The sequence below is a fragment of the Tachypleus tridentatus genome, chromosome 8 (genome assembly GCF_004210375.1).
Source record: "Tachypleus tridentatus isolate NWPU-2018 chromosome 8, ASM421037v1, whole genome shotgun sequence".
Lineage (NCBI taxonomy): Eukaryota > Metazoa > Arthropoda > Merostomata > Xiphosura > Limulidae > Tachypleus > Tachypleus tridentatus.
Window position 1 is genome coordinate 158,832,055 of NC_134832.1, and position 25,272 is coordinate 158,857,326.

General features: G+C 33.0%; 1 protein-coding gene across 2 annotated transcripts in view; it reads right to left on the bottom strand.

Moving 5' to 3' along the window:
• The window catches only part of LOC143224345 (complexin-like), a 269,524-nt gene that overhangs the window by 37,768 nt on the left and 206,484 nt on the right, over positions 1–25,272 (bottom strand). The window contains exon 1 of one of the 2 annotated variants that reach the window (XM_076452735.1): positions 17,007–18,183. The exons of the other annotated variant lie outside the window; for it this stretch is intronic. The gene's annotated coding sequence lies outside the window, so the exon portion shown is untranslated. Of the gene's footprint in view, positions 1–17,006; positions 18,184–25,272 lie in introns of those variants that run through there. 2 annotated transcript variants of the gene reach the window in all.

Genomic DNA, 25,272 nt, shown 5'->3' on the forward strand with positions numbered 1-25,272 from the left:
TAACATAAACTTAATACATATTAATATTGAATTAACTATTAAGCTCAAATTAAATTTTCAGTCATTTGAAGTAGTAATACGTAACGTACGTAACATAATAATTCGGAAATTCATCCTAAATAACTTATAATACGTAACACACCTAAGATGTTTTTGATTAGATGTTGTGAATTGTTGTCAATACATACCAACAAACCACAGTAAGTAAGACTCGGTAATAACCAACATTGTGCTGGAACAGACCGATACTTTACAGAACCAACCAGATTCATTAAAATAGTGGTAGTTTTCCACTGTTAAACAGTGTTTACAGGTTCCTTTATAGCAATACTACGGAACTTAGATTAACCCATTACCCCAAGCAATCTCTGCAGCCATACCAAGCAACATTATTTACGCTAACTTCTTAAGCTAATATTACGTGACCCTAAATTATCTTTAATTAGGACAATTTCATAAAATTTATAAAATTTTTAATTAAAAGTTGGTAATCTATAATAACTGTCCACCCGTATAATTCTTTTTAAAACTTGTGCTAGAAATTGCTAATGTAGTTTGGTTGACCTAACCAATATTTATGTATTTGTTTGTTTTGGAATTTCGCACAAAGCTACTCGAGGGCTGTCTGTGCTAGCCGTCCCTAATTTAGCAGTGTAAGACTAGAGGGAAGGCAGCTAGTCATCACCACCCACCGCCAACTCTTGGGCTACTCTTTTATCAACAAATAGTGGGATTGACCGTCACATTATAGCGCCCCCACGGCTAAAAGGGCGAGCATGTTTGGCGCAATGGGATGCGAATCCGCGACCCACAGATTACGAGTCGCACGCCTAAACGCGCTTGGCCATGCCAGGCCATATTTATGTATCAGCAGGTCCTTTCACCTTATAACTTTGCTGCTCTAAATCAATTTTCGTCATTTCCGGTCATCTTAATGTCCTTCATAATATATTGTTTCACTGTGTGGGGTTAGCAGCTGTTTTTTTTTTTATTCACAATACTAAAATTAGTGATCCGATTACCCGCGATGGACAGAGTATAAAAAACCCATTGTGTAGCTTTGCGCTAAAACACCACCTACAACAATACGTTGAAAGTTGTTATTCATAAAATAATTGACCAATTACTTCCACATTACTGATTCAACGAATTCCAAAAAAGGCCGAATCTTTGAATACTGTGTGGAAATAGCACTATATGTGATATTAGTGTAATTCCAAATGCAAATTTCAAATAACTCTCTGTAATGAATTTTAATAAATTATTTCAGCATCTGGGTGAGGGAGTGTAATTGAACTCCACCCTGAAAGATAAAAGACTCAGTGGATTTAACCTAATTATCATCGATAAGAATTACTTCCCGAAAATCCATTTGTTCATTTTGAATTGTTTTAAAAACAACCAGAGAATCGACAAGAAAATCAATGAGCTACAGTGTCACCTAGCGGTGTTTCTTAATAACATATATCAAGAGAAAACTCTTTTAAAACAGTACTTTATATCTTGATTAAAAAGTCCAGATAGCGGAAGAAATATTGAATCTACAGAGAGAGTTCGCTAAAGTTTTGTAGCACAGAACACTACAGCACCTGCGCAGAGAGTAGTTCTGTTCAGTTCTTTAAGTGGTTTTTCGTGAAGTGTGAAGAAACAAACGACCTTTCTTAGCATCTGATATAAGTCCTGGGTTTCCTTCATTCTATACTGTTAGCTCTGCACTGCAGACATTTACATGGATATTGGAAAAGTTAATATGGTGCGAAGGAAAGAAACTCCTACAACAATAACTATCTTCTGTAAGTCTAAGCCGGGTCGAATTGTAATAACTCTTTCCTGGCGCGTAGAAGACACTACGTTATGAGTGAAAATTATTTACGATCAGACAGAGTACTGTTACATCTGGCAGCTAGCTAGTAAGCCCTCTTGTGGACGAGTCACGAAACGAAATGCCTTCCTCCTAGCCTTACACTGTGATATTAGGAACGCCTAGCGCAGATAGCCCTCATGTAACTTTGCGCGGGGAATAAAATCAAACCTTGTGGCTTTAAATCCTCTCGGCGTAGATATAAATTAAAGTACTAAAAAACTTTAAAAATTCCTGTTTTTCTCATCGTCTTAGAACGTGCTTTCAAACAAATTGTTTACATATTAATAACAATACACATATTATTAAATAGTACACATTATAGAAAACTCATAAGCAATTTCCAACGACTTGAAGTTACAGAGTATCAGTTTAAAACACAACCACCGCTGTAACGACCGTTATATATAATGTAATGTTATCCTCCTCTGAGGATATATTAACAAGTTAAATAAATTACCACATAGTTTTATAACACGTTTTTGTTACATTAATTTATTAGCGTGCATGGGAAAACTCAAACAAAGTGGTAATTAAATTATGCGTCTTTTAGATGAGCATTCGATTATAAGAGAAATTGACAGAGAGTTAAATAGATATAAATAGACAGGCACAAACATATAACCGACCAGAGAGACAGACACACGAAAGTAAAAAGAGAAATAAATGACGAAAGGCAGACACGTGATAAACTGATATTTATAAAACAGATTAGACAGAGGGAAGTAAATAGAAATAACCTAAATATATTATTTAAAATTCGTCAGAGGTTTATTCTTTTCTTAGCTTCTCACTGATTTACAAACAACTCAGATCTGTTTCTCAAAATGTGGATTGCTATTTTATTGTTAATCTTACACAAACAAAACTGAAACGAACTTGTTTGAAATGCAACCAACACGTTATTAAACGGTCCCTTCAAAATTCACCAGTTTCGTGTAACGTCCAATGTAACCGAGTTCTTAGCCTGGGGAAACCAGTGACGTCAGTGGACTTTTCATTCTCAGTTCAGTAACTTTAAAGCGCAAATCAAAAACTTAGCGCAAGTTCCACGTACAGCTTTAAAACGTACAGACGTTCGACGGGAAATATAAACCTTTATATTGACCGCTTTACTAATAACAGCCTTCTGTAATTACTTAAAAGTGTAGTTTGTGAAAAACGTAAATAATAACAAAAAAATGTTCGAGGGTTTATTGTGTGGAAGGTATCTTAATAATACATCTTATTTTGTCATCAAACATCTTGCAACGTCACTAATGACTCATTAATGTTATTATATACAAAACAAGACATATGATTCAGTTTGTTCGTTTTTGAATTTCGCGCAAAGATACTCGAGGGCTATCTGCGCTAGCCGTCCCTAATTTAGCAGTATAAGACTAGAGGGAAGGCAGCTAGTCATCACCACCCAGCGCCAACTCTTGGGCTACTCTTTTACCGACGAATAGTGGGATTCACCGTCACATTACAACGCTCCCATGGTTGAAAGGGCGAGCATGTTTGGTATGACGGGGATTCGAACCCGCGACCCTCGGATTACGAGTCAAGTGCCTTAACCTTAGCCACCCCGGGCAATATGATTCAGAATATTACAAATGTCAATGTTAGTTGAGTAGTCACTAAATTTCGCTGTAAATGTCGTAACTGAACTACGGTCTTGTGTACTGTCCGAAAATATTTAATTTTGTGATGTTCAGTATTTAATATAAGAATATATATAAACTAAGATTAAAGTCGCATAATGTATTACAAAACTAAATAACTTGTTTTTGTATTATAATCAGAAGAAAACTTAAACTATAAACTGGATAGTTTAAGCAGCTTCCAAACGATAAATAAGACAAAATGTTTCCATACGAAGGTGAGCTGGACTTTATGTCAATATTGATTGCTATACACATTACAAGTGTTAAAAACCCATAGTAGCTATCAAAAATGGCAGCTGCTTGTTCGAGTAGTTATTCTCTTAGCCCAGCGAATCTCAGTTTTAAGTCCTTGGACTAATGCTGATCCAAGTACATCGTTCACGTGATTCGAACAGAAAGCGAGAACCATTTTCTCCACTTTGGTTATCTGTACGACTGAGCATTTTTAGACGGAATTCAATAAATTCCAAACTGTTTACAATTGTTATGAAGTAAACTGAGGCCAGACTGAAAATATCTTGTTCTAAGGTTTTCAACGATAATAATTTTTGGGCTTAATGTGATATATATAACTTAGAGAACAGGAGAAACAGAAACGGAAAAATGAATCATGAAACATATGACTTAAGCAGGGAAGGTACTGGTCATCTCAGTACGACACCAATACGACCCTAAAGTAATTATACACTTGTCATAAGTAGTTAAGGTACTGGTCATCTCAGTACGACACCAATAAGACCTGAAAGGGATTATATACTTGTTATAAGTAGGAAGGGAACTGGCCATCTCAGTACGACAGCAATAAGATTCTAATGTGATTATATACTTGTTATAAGTAAGAAAGGTACAGGTCATCTCAGTACGACACGAATAAGATTCTAATGTGATTATATACTTGTTATAAGTAAGAAGGGTACTGGTCATCTCAGTACGACACGAATAAGATTCTAATGTGATTATATACTTGTTATAAGTAAGAAGGGTACTGGTCATCTCAGTACGACACGAATAAGATTCTAATGTGATTATATACTTGTTATAAGTAAGAAGGGTACAGGTCATCTCAGTACGACACCAATAAGATTCTAATGTGATTATATACTTGTTATAAGTAAGAAGGGCACAGGTCATCTCAGTACGACACGAATAAGATTCTAATGTGATTATATACTTGTTATAAGTAAGAAGGGTACAGGTCATCTCAGTACGACACGAATAAGATTCTAATGTGATTATATACTTGTTATAAGTAAGAAGGGTACTGGTCATCTCAGTAAGACAGCAATAAGATTCTAATGTGATTATATACTTGTTATAAGTAAGAAGGGTACAGGTCATCTCAGTACGACACCAATAAGATTCTAATGTGATTATATACTTGTTATAAGTAAGAAGGGTACAGGTCATCTCAGTACGACACCAATAAGATTCTAATGTGATTATATACTTGTTATAAGTAAGAAGGGTACTGGTCATCTCAGTACGACACGAATAAGATTCTAATGTGATTATATACTTGTTATAAGTAAGAAGGGTACTGGTCATCTCAGTACGACAGCAATAAGATTCTAATGTGATTATATACTTGTTATAAGTAAGAAGGGTACTGGTCATCTCAGTACGACAGCAATAAGATTCTAATGTGATTATATACTTGTTATAAGTAAGAAGGGTACTGGTCATCTCAGTACGACAGCAATAAGATTCTAATGTGATTATATACTTGTTATAAGTAAGAAGGGTACAGGTCATCTCAGTACGACACCAATAAGATTCTAATGTGATTATATACTTGTTATAAGTAAGAAGGGTACAGGTCATCTCAGTACGACACCAATAAGATTCTAATGTGATTATATACTTGTTATAAGTAAGAAGGGTACAGGTAATCTCAGTAAGACAGCAATAAGATTCTAATGTGATTATATACTTGTTATAAGTAAGAAGGGTACTGGTCATCTCAGTACGACAGCAATAAGATTCTAATGTGATTATATACTTGTTATAAGTAAGAAGGGTACTGGTCATCTCAGTACGACACGAATAAGATTCTAATGTGATTATATACTTGTTATAAGTAAGAAGGGTACAGGATTCCAATTTATTATGTATTATTCAACATATAAACTTGTAAATCCCAGTGTATTATATAATGTTCAACATATAAATGTGTAGATCCCAGTGTATTATGTACTGTTCAATATATAAACGTGTAGATCCCAGTGTATTATGTACTGTTCAACATATAAACGTGTAGATCCCAGTGTCTTGTGTACTGTTTAACATATAAATATTAAACTTGACCATATGTACTGGTACTGTTTGCTTTATATGCAGTTAGGAAAGCACATATGAGGTTTGCTTTGTTTAATTTTTATGTTTATTTTGTAATTCTAAGCACAAAGCTACACAATGTTTATGTGCTACTAGAGAGAAGGATTTAATAACTTATAATGTGTGATAAAGTTGACGTAAAGAAAATACACATAAATAACTAGAACTATTTTTCATTCGTCACTTTGTAAGATGGCATTAAGTTGTGGCATTATAAGAAAGCCAGAAACTTTGATTGATTGAAGCGCAGGTAGCCCTCGTGCAGCTTTGCACGAAATTCAAAACAAAATTAAGAAACATTGATTGACCGTTACTGAAGACATCAAGGTAATAAAATATCTTGGAAAACATAAATACTTTATTAGTTGTGTTGTCTGTCATCTTACACTATACAGCAATATCCTAGTTTCTTAGTTTTAGACATTTGGAGAGAGCTATGTCGGGACTGCTTGTGGATTGATGTACTTAGTTCTGTACAGATGCACTAGAGTGAAAATAGATGGACTAGTGTTGGATATTCTTGTCTGTTGAAAACTTGGATTTTACCCTGATTCATATGGCACATCTACTGTTCCAATATTCTGAACACATTTCTACGGCAAAGGTTCTTGCACAAAACATTCTAGATTATAAATCTTATTTACCTTTGGAACACATGTATCAAGTAAAAACAAGTTCTAGGTTATATGTTTATCTATGAAACATATATATCTAGTAAAGGAAGTTATAGATTATTTATTTATCTATGAAACATATATATCTAGTAAAAGAAGTGAGAGATTATATGTTTATCTATGAAACATATATATCTAGTAAAGGAAGTTACAGATTATATATTTATCTATGAAACATATATATCTAGTAAAGGAAGTTATAGATTATACATTTATCTATGAAACATATATATCTAGTAAAGGAAGTTATAGATTATATATTTATCTATGAAACATATATATCTAGTAAAGGAAGATACAGATTATATATTTATCTATGAAACATATATATCTAGTAAAGGAAGTTACAGATTATATGTTTATCTATGAAACATATATATCTAGTAAAGGAAGTTATAGATTATATATTTATCTATGAAACATATATATCTAGTAAAGGAAGATACAGATTATATATTTATCTATGAAACATATATATCTAGTAAAGGAAGTTATAGATTATATATTTATCTATGAAACATATATATCTAGTAAAGGAAGTTATAAATTATATATTTATCTATGAAACATATATATCTAGTAAAGGAAGTTACAGATTATATATTTATCTATGAAACATATATATCTAGTAAAGGAAGTTACAGATTATATATTTATCTATGAAACATATATATCTAGTAAAGGAAGTTACAGATTATATATTTATCTATGAAAATATATATCTAGTAAAGGAAGTTATAGATTATATGTTTATCTATGAAACATATATATCTAGTAAAGGAAGTTACAGATTATATGTTTATCTATGAAACATATATATCTAGTAAAGGAAGTTACAGATTATATATTTATCTATGAAACATATATATCTAGTAAAGGAAGTTATAAATTATATATTTATCTATGAAACATATATATCTAGTAAAGGAAGTTACAGATTATATGTTTATCTATGAAACATATATATCTAGTAAAGGAAGTTACAGATTATATATTTATCTATGAAACATATATATCTAGTAAAGGAAGCTACAGATTATATGTTTATCTATGAAACATATATATCTAGTAAAGGAAGTTACAGATTATATATTTATCTATGAAACATATATATCTAGTAAAGGAAGTTACAGATTATATGTTTATCTATGAAACATATATATCTAGTAAAGGAAGTTATAGATTATATATTTATCTATGAAACATATATATCTAGTAAAGGAAGATACAGATTATATATTTATCTATGAAACATATATATCTAGTAAAGGAAGTTATAGATTATATATTTATCTATGAAACATATATATCTAGTAAAGGAAGTTACAGATTATATATTTATCTATGAAACATATATATCTAGTAAAGGAAGTTACAGATTATATGTTTATCTATGAAACATATATATCTAGTAAAGGAAGTTATAGATTATATATTTATCTATGAAACATATATATCTAGTAAAGGAAGATACAGATTATATATTTATCTATGAAACATATATATCTAGTAAAGGAAGTTATAGATTATATATTTATCTATGAAACATATATATCTAGTAAAGGAAGTTACAGATTATATATTTATCTATGAAACATATATATCTAGTAAAGGAAGTAACAGATTATATATTTATCTATGAAACATATATATCTAGTAAAGGAAGTAACAGATTATATATTTATCTATGAAACATATATATCTAGTAAAGGAAGTTACAGATTATATATTTATCTATGAAACATATATATCTAGTAAAGGAAGTAACAGATTATATATTTATCTATGAAACATATATATCTAGTAAAGGAAGTAACAGATTATATATTTATCTATGAAACATATATATCTAGTAAAGGAAGTTACAGATTTTCTTCAGCCTACTTTAGAATATAGAATGAATTACATTTTATTTCTTGAAAATACTCCAAAAATTAGCTGACTTTAAACAGATAAATAACCTTATAAACAGTATACAAATACATTAAATCCATAATATGTTGTTTCTTATTCCTTTTGTTGTTTATTAGGTTGAGGAATAATTCGTGAGCGTTTTTAAATAATTTCATTCAAGCATTACATGCAAGACTATACAATACTTCAGTGCATGAACACATTACACCCAAAACATTTATTATGATACTTTATTTCATGTAATACCTAGGTATATAGTATGCATTGTTTTAAACGAAATTGCAAGAAATCAAATGCGAAAAGCAGATGGTGTCGAAAATGCTCGATTTTGTCCACTTGACATTCCATTTAATGAGCTGAAATTGAAAGCAAAAATTAAAGACATATGAAAATCAAACACACCATCTATTAGAGCAAAAAATTATCTACCAAATGACATGAAATATTTTGCGAAAGCGTTTCATTTATGAATATATTTTGTTAACTTGAGAAAACGCTCACGAATTATTCCTCAACCCAATACAAACCGGAAGTTAATAAACAACCATGATAAGATGTGTTAGTTTACTGATAACAAAAAAATAAGACATTAGATTTATTTTCACGTTCTCACACCAGTATTAATTATTAGACTTCGAGATTCATTTGATATTAACATACTGGAATAATAGTGAGGCTGCACGCTAAATGGTGAGTGTGGGAAGGGAACAGGGCTGAAACAGGGATGATCTGAGGAACACCAGCATGACTTACGTGGTAACCGTATAACCTGTGCTAGTTTAATCACTCAACAAACAACAGCATGACTTAAGTGGTAACGGTATAGCCTGCTCTAGTTTAATTACTCAACGAACACCAGCATAACTTACGTGGTAACGGTATAACTTGCTCTAGTTTAATCACTCAACGAACACCAGCATAACTTAAGTGGTAACGGTATAACCTGTCCTAGTTTAATCACTCAACGAACACCAGCATGACTTACGTGGTAACGATATAACCTGTTCTAATTTAGTTACTGAATGTACTGACGTTAAGAAGTTGAAGACATAGCTCTGAAAACTCCTCAGCTAATTGACTGTCATATGGACGGAAATCAGAATAATTTCTGTTCTACTCACAAGCAAGTAGAAAGTTGTTTATGAATCCTTTATTTTAGTTTAAAAGCAGTTAAAGGTTTTTATCTCCTCCATCCCGTATCTATAAAATTTAAATGACTACAATCGATCCATGAAGAAGCTAAAACACACGCAATGGCTTTCGCGTTCGTGACTTAAGAACAAAATAAGATAAACTCCTGGGCCTATCACGTGCCGTGACGAAGATACACTGTAGCTCGTCTTCATGAGGACCGTGAGAAGACTGCTGGATTGTTAGAAGTGTTCCATTAGCAGCTGGAGCTGGTCTGATAGTGACATAGAGCTTTCATATAGTTCCATCAAATGTTCCTTTTGACGGAACGTGATAACTTCACGCTCCATTTGTATAAAAGAATTATGTTGTTTGTCGAGCTGTGCACGTTCGTGTGGATTCGGAGCAAAAGCCACACTATTGACTGAGGTTCGGGTAACGTCTGAGGCATACTGATTGTTTTAACTTTAATAATACGTACACAGAAATTAGTGAAATTTCATCATGTTCTACATAAAATATGGAATTTTCGTGTTGTGATGTCTCTTTGTGTAATTCTAACAACACACACACACATGTATAAGAAAATGATATCACAACATTGATTCGTACCCAATGTCATGATATAAAATATCATAAAATACACACAAGTTACAGAAATGATGAGACCGCAAAGTATTATTGTAATTAAATATAATTCACAACAGTACGTGTTTACATGAAAGGAAAAACAGATCGAATTATTGATATTAAAAATTACAAAACCTAAAAAATTGCTGAAAACATGAATCAAGTAAAAACTTGTTGACAAACAAGTAACACGTTTTTGTTAAGCAATCAGTAAAACATGTACTAAGTAAAAACATGGTCTATTACACAATCAGTAAGGCATGTACTAAGTAAAAACATGGTCCATTACACAATCAGTAAAACATGTACTAAGTGAAAACATGGTCCATTACACAATTAAAACATGTACTAAGTAAAAACATGGTCCATTACACAATTAAAACATGTACTAAGTAAAAACATGGTCCATCACACAATCAGTAAAACATGTACTAAGTAAAAACAAGGTACATTACACAATCATTAAAACATGTACTAAGTAAAAACATGGTCCATTACACAATTAAAACATGTACTAAGTAAAAACATGGTCCATTACACAATTAAAACATGTACTAAGTAAAAACATGGTCCATTACACAATCAGTAAAACATGTACTAAGTAAAAACATGGTCTATTACACAATCAGTAAAACATGTACTAAGTAAAAACAAGGTCCATTACACAATCATTAAAACATGTACTAAGTAAAAACAAGTCCATTACACAATCAGTAAGACATGTACTAAGTAAAACAAGGTACATTACACAATCAGTAAAACATGTACTAAGTAAAAAACAAGGCCCATTACACAATCAGTGAAACATGTACTAAGTAAAACATGGTCCATTACACAATCAGTAAAACATGTACTAAGTAAAAACAAGGTCCATTACACAATCAGTAAAACATGTACTAAGTAAAAACAAGGCCCATTACACAATCAGTGAAACATGTACTAAGTAAAAACATGGTCCATTACACAATTAAAACATGTACTAAGTAAAAACATGGTCCATTACACAATCAGTAAAACATGTACTAAGTAAAACATGGTCTATTACACAATCAGTAAAACATGTACTAAGTAAAAACAAGGTCCAATACACAATCATTAAAACATGTACTAAGTAAAACAAGGTCCATTACACAATCAGTAAGACATGTACTAAGTAAAAACATGGTCCATTACACAATCAGTAAAACATGTACTAAGTAAAAAAAGGTCCATTACACAATCAGTAAAACATGTACTAAGTAAAACAAGGTCCATTACACAATCAGTAAGACATGTACTAAGTAAAAACATGGTCCATTACACAATCAGTAAAACATGTACTAAGTAAAAAAAGGTCCATTACACAATCAGTAAAACATGTACTAAGTAAAAACAAGGTCCATTACACAATCAGTAAAACATGTACTAAGTAAAAACATGGCCCATTACACAATCAGTAAAACATGTACTAAGTAAAAACATGTTCTTTTACACAATCAGTAAAATTTACACCAAGAAAAAACTTGTTTTGTCAAAGAATGAGTAAACCATGAACTAAGTAAAAACATGTTCTTTTACACAATCAGTAAAATTTACACCAAGAAAAAACTTGTTTTGTCAAAGAATGAGTAAACCATGAACTAAGTAAAAACATGTTTTATCAAAGAATGAGTAAACCATGAACTAAGTAAAAACATGTTTTATCAAAGAATGAGTAAACCATGAACTAAGTAAAAACATGTTTTATCAAAGAATTAGTAAACCATGAACTAAGTAAAAACAAGGTACATTACACAATCATTAAAACATGTACTAAGTAAAAACATGGTCCATTACACAATTAAAACATGTACTAAGTAAAAACATGGTCCATTACACAATCAGTAAAACATGTACTAAGTAAAAACATGGTCTATTACACAATCAGTAAAACATGTACTAAGTAAAAACAAGGTCCATTACACAATCATTAAAACATGTACTAAGTAAAAACAAGTCCATTACACAATCAGTAAGACATGTACTAAGTAAAAACAAGGTACATTACACAATCAGTAAAACATGTACTAAGTAAAAACAAGGCCCATTACACAATCAGTGAAACATGTACTAAGTAAAAACATGGTCCATTACACAATCAGTAAAACATGTACTAAGTAAAAACAAGGTCCATTACACAATCAGTAAAACATGTACTAAGTAAAAACAAGGCCCATTACACAATCAGTGAAACATGTACTAAGTAAAAACATGGTCCATTACACAATTAAAACATGTACTAAGTAAAAACATGGTCCATTACACAATCAGTAAAACATGTACTAAGTAAAAACATGGTCTATTACACAATCAGTAAAACATGTACTAAGTAAAAACAAGGTCCAATACACAATCATTAAAACATGTACTAAGTAAAAACAAGGTCCATTACACAATCAGTAAGACATGTACTAAGTAAAAACATGGTCCATTACACAATCAGTAAAACATGTACTAAGTAAAAAAAAGGTCCATTACACAATCAGTAAAACATGTACTAAGTAAAAACAAGGTCCATTACACAATCAGTAAGACATGTACTAAGTAAAAACATGGTCCATTACACAATCAGTAAAACATGTACTAAGTAAAAAAAAGGTCCATTACACAATCAGTAAAACATGTACTAAGTAAAAACAAGGTCCATTACACAATCAGTAAAACATGTACTAAGTAAAAACATGGCCCATTACACAATCAGTAAAACATGTACTAAGTAAAAACATGTTCTTTTACACAATCAGTAAAATTTACACCAAGAAAAAACTTGTTTTGTCAAAGAATGAGTAAACCATGAACTAAGTAAAAACATGTTCTTTTACACAATCAGTAAAATTTACACCAAGAAAAAACTTGTTTTGTCAAAGAATGAGTAAACCATGAACTAAGTAAAAACATGTTTTATCAAAGAATGAGTAAACCATGAACTAAGTAAAAACATGTTTTATCAAAGAATGAGTAAACCATGAACTAAGTAAAAACATGTTTTATCAAAGAATTAGTAAACCATGAACTAAGTAAAAACATGTTTTATCAAAGAATTAGTAAACCATGAACTAAGTAAAAACATGTTTTATCACACAATATTTAAAACATGAGAGTCGTGCTCTAAACGTCATCACGATAATACATTCACAAAGAAAAATGTATTTGTATTTATTATATTATTTTGGATAGTTTGGCTGTGACTTAGAGAAAACAAACAAAGATTAAAATAACAGACACGAGTAACATCAACTAACTCTTTGTAAGGTAGTGTTTCTAAATAGGTAAATCGAAAATATCGCTTCTCAAATAATTTCCTAAACTTTTGGTGTTGTGTGCTATAGTTATTATATAATACACTGGTATCATTACAAACCTATGAAGTAAGTTCCCTAACACACATTTCAACACTCAAATATTTCTCATTTATAGAATAATTATATAATATATGGTAATATACTGTAATACATAGTAATATACAGTAATATATAGCAATATATAGAGTAATACACAATAATATATAGTGGTATACAATAATATAAAGTAATAATATACAGTAATACATGGTAACGTACAATAATATATAGTAATATAAAGTAATAATATATAGTGATAATATACAGTAACATATAGTAATATAGAGCAATATACATTAATGTATAGTAATATACGGTAATCTACAGTAATATATAGTAATATATAATAATATACAGTTATATATAGTAATATCTAGAAAATTTTATTACAATTCATTTATTAAAAGCTGGACAGATGTAGGGTTAATAACTTATGAAGAGGGAATTGCCTGAGAAACCTTGAAATATCGCCAGATGTCACTATTTAGTTATTCTGAAGTGTCAATAAAATATAGTTTAACAGATAGTAGACTATGTAATTCTATATACATGGGTTGAAAATGTTTACTGCAATGATAAACATTTCTGAAATACAACACTATATAACTTCTATATTCACTAAACAGTGGATAGTGTTACTTTATAACAGGTATGGTTCAGATAGTTTTTGCCCGGCATGGCCAGGTGGGTTAAGGCGTTCGACTCGTAATCCGAGGGTCGCGGGTTCGAATCCCCTTTACACCAAACATGTTCGCCCTTTCAGCCATGGCGGCGTTATAATGTTACGATCAATCCCACTATTAGTTGATAAAAGAGTAGCCCAAGAGTTGGCGGTGGGTGGTGATGAATAGCCGCCTTCCCTATTGTTTTACACTGCTAAATTAGGGACGGCTTGAGCAGATATCCCTCGTGTAGCTTTACGCGAAATTAAAAACAAACCAAACTAAAGTACGTAGTTTTAGATAATCCTTAAACTGCCTCTAAGACAGTCTGTCCTCTTAGAATTCTTGATCTTATGCTGTTTTCTCGTTACTTTAAATACGCTGTATTTTTTGGTGGTTATTGATTTTAATATATACTACCAGTGTTCGCACGATTAATTTTCTAATATTACTATATTATATCAAACTATCTTTCAACTTAGATTCATCTCAGAAATTCTCACTTAATTAAAAAAAGCACAAAAACAACCTTTTGTTGCTGAAGTTTCATTACAATAAATTTATATCAGTATTCTTTCTTTACACGGCAAACAGCTCAACCATAAAATCTACAAGAACTCAACCACACGTAATTCGAACGAGAAATTCAAGTTTACTTTCAGACACTGTACTGAGCATTAGCCTAAAACAAACATAAAGTCATGTTTGAAAATTACAAAACTGAACGAAATCATCCTTATGTGTAGCATCCTTAGGTAAAACAAGTTACAGTCCTTTATAATATATTATTCTGCAGATATGTTCTTTCCTTTGTGTTTGTATTAATGATCGTCTCATCTCTAAATTCACGTTCAGGGAACCCAATACCAGGTTCATGTTAAGTCGTTGAAGATATAAATATATTGCTCCTTCACAAGTATTCATTTTAGATAAAAGTATTTCTTTGGTCTATACTTCGCTGCTGACATATACGTTACGATTTTGTATTTTAATCAATTTATATGTTTATTGAGATTTTTAAAGTAGTTTTAAGATTCGAAGAATTGATTTCAAACTTCTTATGTACAGTTAAATTGTAGAACCTAAACACTAAACCTGAAAAACAAACGACGTTGCCTTATTGAAAATAAATAAAATGAAACCAGAACAGCGTATCGTACTTTTCATCAAGACTTGAACTGTTAAAAACCAGTCACTAATAGTTAATAAGTAAGGAAAAAATTGCTTTCCAGTACGTATTTAACGGTCAGGAAAATCGGCATCTGCTTCCAGTTTTGTACAATTTTGTGGCATGATTTATACTGTCTGTGTAATATCAAGAGTTGTCTCATGGTAAAACATAACTGTGCATGTAAACTTACACATAAAAACTGAATATTACACTCCTTCGATTTTGTATAACACGTCAAACAAAACACTGTTTTCTTCTATCCAAATAAGTGTTAGCAACCCATAAATAACTGAAAATGTTATTACGTCAGTTAAGAGCAGGTGCACTAGATTTCTTTAGAAGAAATTTGCCTTTTTCTTCTGAATAATGATAAAATAACACTTGGGCCAGTCGTAAATTTAAACATACACTCAAGAGAAATAGCGCTGTTTTTTTTTTTTATCTTGACACTTAAGTGCCATTATGAACAACATAAAACACAGCTTGATAGGTGGACTGACTCAGAAAAAGTTCGTAAATTCGTCTCTATTCTACAAACGATGTGTAAATAGTGGCTATAATATATCTTACATTCTGAGATCTAAATCACTTGCTGGACATCTGGCCAGCACATTTTACAGTAACGTAACGTTTTCTTGTCTGGATGTTCCTTGTATCCAACTATACAATGTAAATATTAATCGTAGAGAGATAGTTAATAGTAATGAGACGTTGACTGAAAAACTCCACTCACACAATTGTTTTCCACAAAATTACGTTTGAAATTAAAAATAAAACTCGTAATAACTACAAGTAGTTTTGAAAATAACCATTGAGTTACGGTATTCCACAAAGTTAAGGTTTAAAGACGCTACATTTTCGCCGTCGATAGAATGCTGAATATATACGTCTGAGTATTAGAGAGACAATTAATGATGAAGAAATACGTCTCAGTGTTAGTGAAACAGTTAATGAAAAACGATATACGTCTTAATGTTAGTGAAACAGTTAATGAAGAAGGTTGAAGATATACGTCTTAATGAAGAAGGTTGAAGATATACGTCTTAATTTAGTGAAACAGTTAATAAAGAAGGTTGAAGATATACGTCTTAATTTAGTGAAACAGTTAATAAAGAAGGTTGAAGATATACGTCTTAATTTAGTGAAACAGTTAATAAAGAAGGTTGAAGATATACGTTTTAATGTTAGTGAAACAGTTAATGAAAAAAGATATACGTCTTAATGTTAGTGAAACAGTTAATGAAAAAAGATATACGTCTTAATGTTAGTGAAACAGTTAATAAAGAAAGGTGAAGATTACGTCTTAATGTTAATGATACAGTTAATAAAGACAGTTGAAGATTACGTCTTAATGTTAATGATACAGTTAATAAAGACAGTTGAAGATTACGTCTTAATGTTAATGAAGAAAGTTGAAGATATACGTCTTAATGTTAATGAAGAAAGTTGAAGATATACATCATAATGTGAATGAAGAAGGTTGAAGATATACGTCTTAATGTTAGTGAAACAGTCAATAAAGAAGGTTGAAGATACCAACTTTGAAACGCTGTCTGAATAAGATATTCTAATTTTTTTAAGACACTGAAACCCTGTGTAAACTAACGCAACTCGTACTTACTGTGAACACCTTTGAATTCAATGAACAACTGTATCACTAATATCTTCCCTTTGTTAATCTGCTTCAACCTTGATGAATTTCTTTATGTGATGACAATTTCTAGACACTTTGAGAGATGTCTTTCTTTAACAAATTTCTCCAGTTCTTGAATACACGCACCAAGTCTCTGATATAAGTGCCTCAATTCTTGGTAATAATACCCATGATCAGGTAACATACGTCAAACCACCATGTCCTAGAAAGACACAGACTGTTACTTAGACTGCGATCCTTTCTATCCCTATATAACATGAACACTGCCATTTCAGAAGGGCAGCTTACATCAGATGAAGAATGAAAAATGTTTGTAAAGCTACACAGATAGCAAGACTCTATGAACAATATAACTACTTCATTAAAAAATACGAAACCATATATGCAGCACGCAACCACATACTGACGTCATCCAACCTAGAGACAAGAGCGACACTTAGAGAATTCCCCTTGATATGGTCAAGTGGTTTGGGAGATCAACTCGTAATCTAAGGATCGTAGGTTTGAATCTCGTCACACCAAACATGATCGCCCTTTCAGCTTTGGGAGCGTTATAATGTAACGATCAATCACTATTCATTGGTAAAAGAATAGCCTAAGAGTTAGCAGTGGGTGGTGGTTATTAGCTGCCTTCCCTCTAGTCTCACATTGCTAAATTAGGGACGGCTAATTTGTCAACGCTAAAAAGGAAAGATTGAATAGATAGGCTTCCCCCAACTAATACAGCTGAAACAATATATAACACATTACCAGTGTGGTTGACTACAAAGACTACTACTACAGCGGCGGACACCTGAAGAAATCACCGACAGCAGAGCGGGAACCGTGCTCAAGATCTCACCTGGAGACTAAAATCAGACCAGGACAAACTATGGCAGACGGAAAAAGTACCGAGGACGATCAGGATATACGGAAAACAAGTAAGTCAAGTCTTGTTGGTGGCAAATCGAAAAGTAATTTAACTAGTTCACCATTATTAGCGCTATGTACTATAGCTAAAAAGGAACCTAAAGGCTTTGTTACAGTCACATCAAAAAGAAAAACATAACAGAAAGAACAAAAAATAAGTAACTATATGGCACAAAAACACCACCACAATTCTCAATCATAATAGAAGGTATTCCAGGCCAGTACAACCAACCCCTACTTGCGACAGAGGTTAAACGCTGCAAGCCGCACGTAACTATTGTAAATATCAAGCGTCTGCCCAGAGGCGGTGTCCTTGTTCAAGGACAAGACGCTGCTGACCTAAACAGATTAGTAAAAAAGTGGCCAGCAGATGTTTTCAAACCAGGCAAAATTAAAATCCTCCTGCCAGGAAGTAAGCCGCAGCCTAAAGCCATTGTAGTAAGAGGGTTCACCAAACCATAAACCTTGAATCGATTACACAAACTTTAGACGAACAAGGCATTCCACATACTAATATACAGCGAATAATCTCAAAGAAAACACAGGAACCCACTAATCTTCTACGTATAGACATAGACAACAGTTACAACATTCTAAAACTAATAAATAATGCAATAACGCTTTGGTATCAAAAATACCAAGTAAAACAACAAAAAACTCCGGCAATTGTAGTAACACAATGTTACAAATGCCAAAGATATGGACATGTTTCTGCAGCCTGCTTAGCAACACCGAGGTGCTGCGGCTGTGCGTGGGAACACCATATCAACCAGTGTAAAAAAGATAAAGAAACACCCAAATGTTGTAACTGTGGTCAAACCCACACAGCCAACTATAAACGATGTGATAAATACAAACAAATAAAACAACGTATTTAACAGATAAGAACACCCTCAACAGAACAGAATCAACCAAATACAAAGAGACTACCAAAAATAGACATGTGAACAGAATTTAATAAAACAACTAAAACCACATATGCAGAAATGTTAAAAGGAAAAGAACCCCACAAACAGCAAGAACAGAACATTATTACTCAGGATAAAAATACCTTAACACAAACACAAAATCCACAAGAAAAAAGCACCACATTCCAAGAAACGAATATTAGCAAACCAGATAAAACAAGCCTTTTCACAACCATAATAAAAAACATAATTACAGAAATTGTAACAAAATACACAAAACCGAACCAAACAACCAACTGCTTCGAATTACTGATTAATATCTCCAAAAAACACATCACATCACACATACCCTACATAATATCAACACTTACTGGTTACATGTTCAAAGCATAATGTTCACAGCATAATGTTCACAGTAGTATATATCAACATCACACCCCACACACCCTATATAATATCAACACTTACTGGTTACATGCTCACAACACAATGTTCACAGTAGTATATATCAAAATCACACTACACATCCCCTACATAATATCGACACTTACTGGTTACATGCTTGCAGCAAAATGTTCACAGTAGTATATATAAACATCACACCCCACACACCCTACATAATATCAACACTTACTGGTTACATGCTTACAGCACAATGTTCACAGAGGTATATATCAACATCACACCACACATACCCTACATAATAACAACACTAACTGGTAACATGTTCGCAGCACAATGTACACGGTAGTATATATCAACATCACACCACACATACCCTACATAATATCAACACTTACTGGTTACATGCTCACAGCATAATGTTCACAGTAGTATATATCAACATCACACCACACATACACTACATAATATCAACACTTACTGGTTACATGCTTACAGCACAATGTTGACAGTAGTATATATCAACATCACACCACACATACCCTGCATAATATCAACACTAACTGGTTACATGTTCACAGCACAATGTTCACAGTGGTATATATCAACACCACACCACACATACCCTACATAATATCAACACTAACTGGTTAATGCTCACAACACAATGTTCACAGTATTATATATCAACATCACACCACGTTATGCCCTACATAATATCAACACTTACTGGTTACATGTTCGCAGCACATTCTTCACAGTAGTATATATCAACATCACACCACACATACCCTACATAATATCAACACTTACTGGTTACATGTTCACAACATAATGTTCACAGTTGTATATATCAACATCACACCACACATACCCTACATAATATCAACACTTACTGGTTACATACTCACAGCACAATGTTCACAGTAATATATATCAACATCACACCACACATACCCTACATAATATCAACACTTACTGGATGCATGCTCACAGCACAATGTTCACAGTAGTATATATCAACATCACACCACACATACCCTACATAATATCAACACTTACTGGTTACATGTTCACAGTAGTATATATCAACATCACACCACACATACCCTACATAATATCAACACTTACTGGTTACATGCTTACAGCACAATGTTCAGAGTGGTATATATCAACATCACACCACACATACCCTACATAATATCAACACTAACTGGTTACATGCTCACAACACAATGTTCACAGTAGTATATATCAAAATCACAACACATACCCTACATAATATCAACACTTACTGGTTACATGTTCGCAGCACAATGTTCACGGTAGTATATATCAACATCACACCCCACACACCCTACATAATATCAACACTAACTGGTTACATGCTCACAGCACAATGTTCACAGTGGTATATATCAACATCACACCCCACACACCCTACATAATATCAACACTAACTGGTTACATGCTCACAGCACAATGTTCACAGTAGTATATATCAACATCACACCACACATACCCTACATAATATCAACACTTACTCGTTACATGTTCACAGTAGTATATATCAACATCACACCACACATACCCTACATAATATCAACACTTACTGGTTACATGCTTACAGCACAATGTTCAGAATGGTATATATCAACATCACACCACACATACCCTACATAATATCAACACTAACTGGTTACATGCTCACAACACAATGTTCACAGTAGTATATATCAAAATCACAACACATACCCTACATAATATCAAAACTTACTGGTTACATTTTCGCAGCACAATGTTCACGGTAGTATATATCAACATCACACCCCACACACCCTACATAATATCAACACTAACTGGTTACATGCTCACAGCACAATGTTCACAGTAGTATATATCAACATCACACCCCACACACCCTACATAATATCAACACTAACTGGTTACATGCTCACAGCAAAATGTTCACAGTAGTATATATCAACATCACACCACACATACCCTACATAATATAAACACTTACTGGTTACATGCTCACAGCACAATATTCACAGTAGTATATATCAACATCACACCACACATATCCTACATAATATCAACACTTACTGGTTACATGCTCACAGCACAATGTTGACAGTGGTATATATCAACATCACACCACACATACCCTACATAATATCAACACTTACTGGTTACATGTTCACAGTTGTATATATCAACATCACACCACACATACCCTACATAATATCAACACTTACTGGTTACATACTCACAGCACAATGTTCACAGTAATATATATCAACATCACACCACACATACCCTACATAATATCAACACTTACTGGATACATGCTCACAGCACAATGTTCACAGTAGTATATATCAACATCACACCACACATACCCTACATAATATCAACACTTACTGGTTACATGTTCACAGTAGTATATATCAACATCACACCACACATACCCTACATAATATCAACACTTACTGGTTACATGCTTACAGCACAATGTTCAGAGTGGTATATATCAACATCACACCACACATACCCTACATAATATCAACACTAACTGGTTTACATGCTCACAACACAATGTTCACGGTGGTATATATCAAAATCACAACACATACCCTACATAATATCAACACTTACTGGTTACATGTTCGCAGCACAATGTTCACGGTAGTATATATCAACATCACACCCCACACACCCTACATAATATCAACACTAACTGGTTACATGCTCACAGCACAATGTTCACAGTAGTATATATCAACATCACACCCCACACACCCTACATAATATCAACACTAACTGGTTACATGCTCACAGCACAATGTTCACAGTGGTATATATCAACATCACACCACACATACCCTACATAATATCAACACTTACTGGTTACATGTTCACAGTAGTATATATCAACATCACACCACACATACCCTACATAATATCAACACTTACTGGTTACATGCTTACAGCACAATGTTCAGAATGGTATATATCAACATCACACCACACATACCCTACATAATATCAACACTAACTGGTTACATGCTCACAACACAATGTTCACAGTAGTATATATCAAAATCACAACACATACCCTACATAATATCAAAACTTACTGGTTACATTTTCGCAGCACAATGTTCACGGTAGTATATATCAACATCACACCCCACACACCCTACATAATATCAACACTAACTGGTTACATGCTCACAGCACAATGTTCACAGTAGTATATATCAACATCACACCCCACACACCCTACATAATATCAACACTAACTGGTTACATGCTCACAGCACAATGTTCACAGTAGTATATATCAACATCACACCACACATACCCTACATAATATAAACACTTACTGGTTGCATGCTCACAGCACAATATTCACAGTGGTATATATCAACATCACACCACACATATCCTACATAATATCAACACTTACTGGTTACATGCTCACAGCACAATGTTCACAGTAGTATATATCAACATCACACCACACATACCCTACATAATATCAACACTTACTGGTTACATGCTCACAGAACAATGTTCACAGTAGTATATATCAACATCACACCACACATATCCTACATAATAACAACACTTACTGGTTACATGCTTACAGCACAATGTTCACAGTAGTATATATCAACATCACACCACACATACCCTACATAATATCAACACTTACTGGTTACATGCTCACAACACAATGTTCACAGTAGTATATATCAACATCACACTACGTTATGCCCTACATAATATCAACACTTACTGGTTACATGTTCGCAGCACAATGTACACGGTAGTATATATCAACATCAAACCACACATACCCTACATAATATCAACACTTACTGGTTACATGCTCACAGCATAATGTTCACAGTAGTATATATCAACATCACACCACACATACCCTACATAATATCAACACTTACTAGTTACATGCTTACAGCACAATGTTGACAGTAGTATATATCAACATCACACCCCACACACCCTACATAATATCAACACTAACTGGTTACATGCTCACAGCACAATGTTCACAGTAGTATATATCAACATCATACCCCACACACCCTACATAATATCAACACTAACTGGTTACATGCTCACAGCACAATGTTCACAGTAGTATATATCAACATCACACCACACATACACTACATAATATCAACACTTACTGGTTACATGCTCACAGCACAATGTTCACAGTAGTATATATCAACATCACACCACACATATCCTACATAATAACAACACTTACTGGTTACATGCTTACAGCACAATGTTCACAGTAGTATATATCAACATCACACCACACATACCCTACATAATATCGACACTTACTGGTTACATGCTCACAACACAATGTTCACAGTAGTATATATCAACCTCACACGACACACACACCCCACATAATAACAACACTAACTGGTTACATGTTCGCAGCACAATGTCCACGGTAGTATATATCAACATCACACACCACACATACCCTGCATAATATCAACACTTACTGGATACATGCTCACAGCACAATGTTCACAGTAGTATATATGAATATCACACCACCCATACCCTACATAATATCAACACTTACTGGTTACATGTTTACAGTAGTATATATCAACATCACACCACACATACCCTACATAATATCAACACTTACTGGTTACATGCTCACAGCCTAATGTTCACAGTAGTATATATCAACATCACCCTACATAATATCAAGACTTACTGGTTACATGTTCACAGCACAATGTTCACAGTAGTATATATCAACATCACACCACACATACCCTACATAATATCAACACTTACTGGTTACATGTTCACAACATAATGTTCACAGTAGTATATATCAACATCACACCACACACCCTACATAATATCAACACTAACTGGTTACATGCTCACAGCACAATGTTCACAGTAGTATATATCAACATCACACCCCACACACCCTACATAATATCAACACTAACTGGTTACATGCTCACAGCACAATGTTCACAGTAGTATATATCAACATCACACCACACATACCCTACATAATATCAACACTTACTCGTTACATGTTCACAGTAGTATATATCAACATCACACCACACATACCCTACATAATATCAACACTTACTGGTTACATGCTTACAGCACAATGTTCAGAATGGTATATATCAACATCACACCACACATACCCTACATAATATCAACACTAACTGGTTACATGCTCACAACACAATGTTCACAGTAGTATATATCAAAATCACAACACATACCCTACATAATATCAAAACTTACTGGTTACATTTTCGCAGCACAATGTTCACGGTAGTATATATCAACATCACACCCCACACACCCTACATAATATCAACACTAACTGGTTACATGCTCACAGCACAATGTTCACAGTAGTATATATCAACATCACACCCCACACACCCTACATAATATCAACACTAACTGGTTACATGCTCACAGCAAAATGTTCACAGTAGTATATATCAACATCACACCACACATACCCTACATAATATAAACACTTACTGGTTACATGCTCACAGCACAATATTCACAGTAGTATATATCAACATCACACCACACATATCCTACATAATATCAACACTTACTGGTTACATGCTCACAGCACAATGTTGACAGTAGTATATATCAACATCACACCACACATACCCTACATAATATCAACACTTACTGGTTACATGTTCACAGTTGTATATATCAACATCACACCACACACATACCCTACATAATATCAACACTTACTGGTTACATACTCACAGCACAATGTTCACAGTAATATATATCAACATCACACCACACATACCCTACATAATATCAACACTTACTGGATACATGCTCACAGCACAATGTTCACAGTAGTATATATCAACATCACACCACACATACCCTACATAATATCAACACTTACTGGTTACATGTTCACA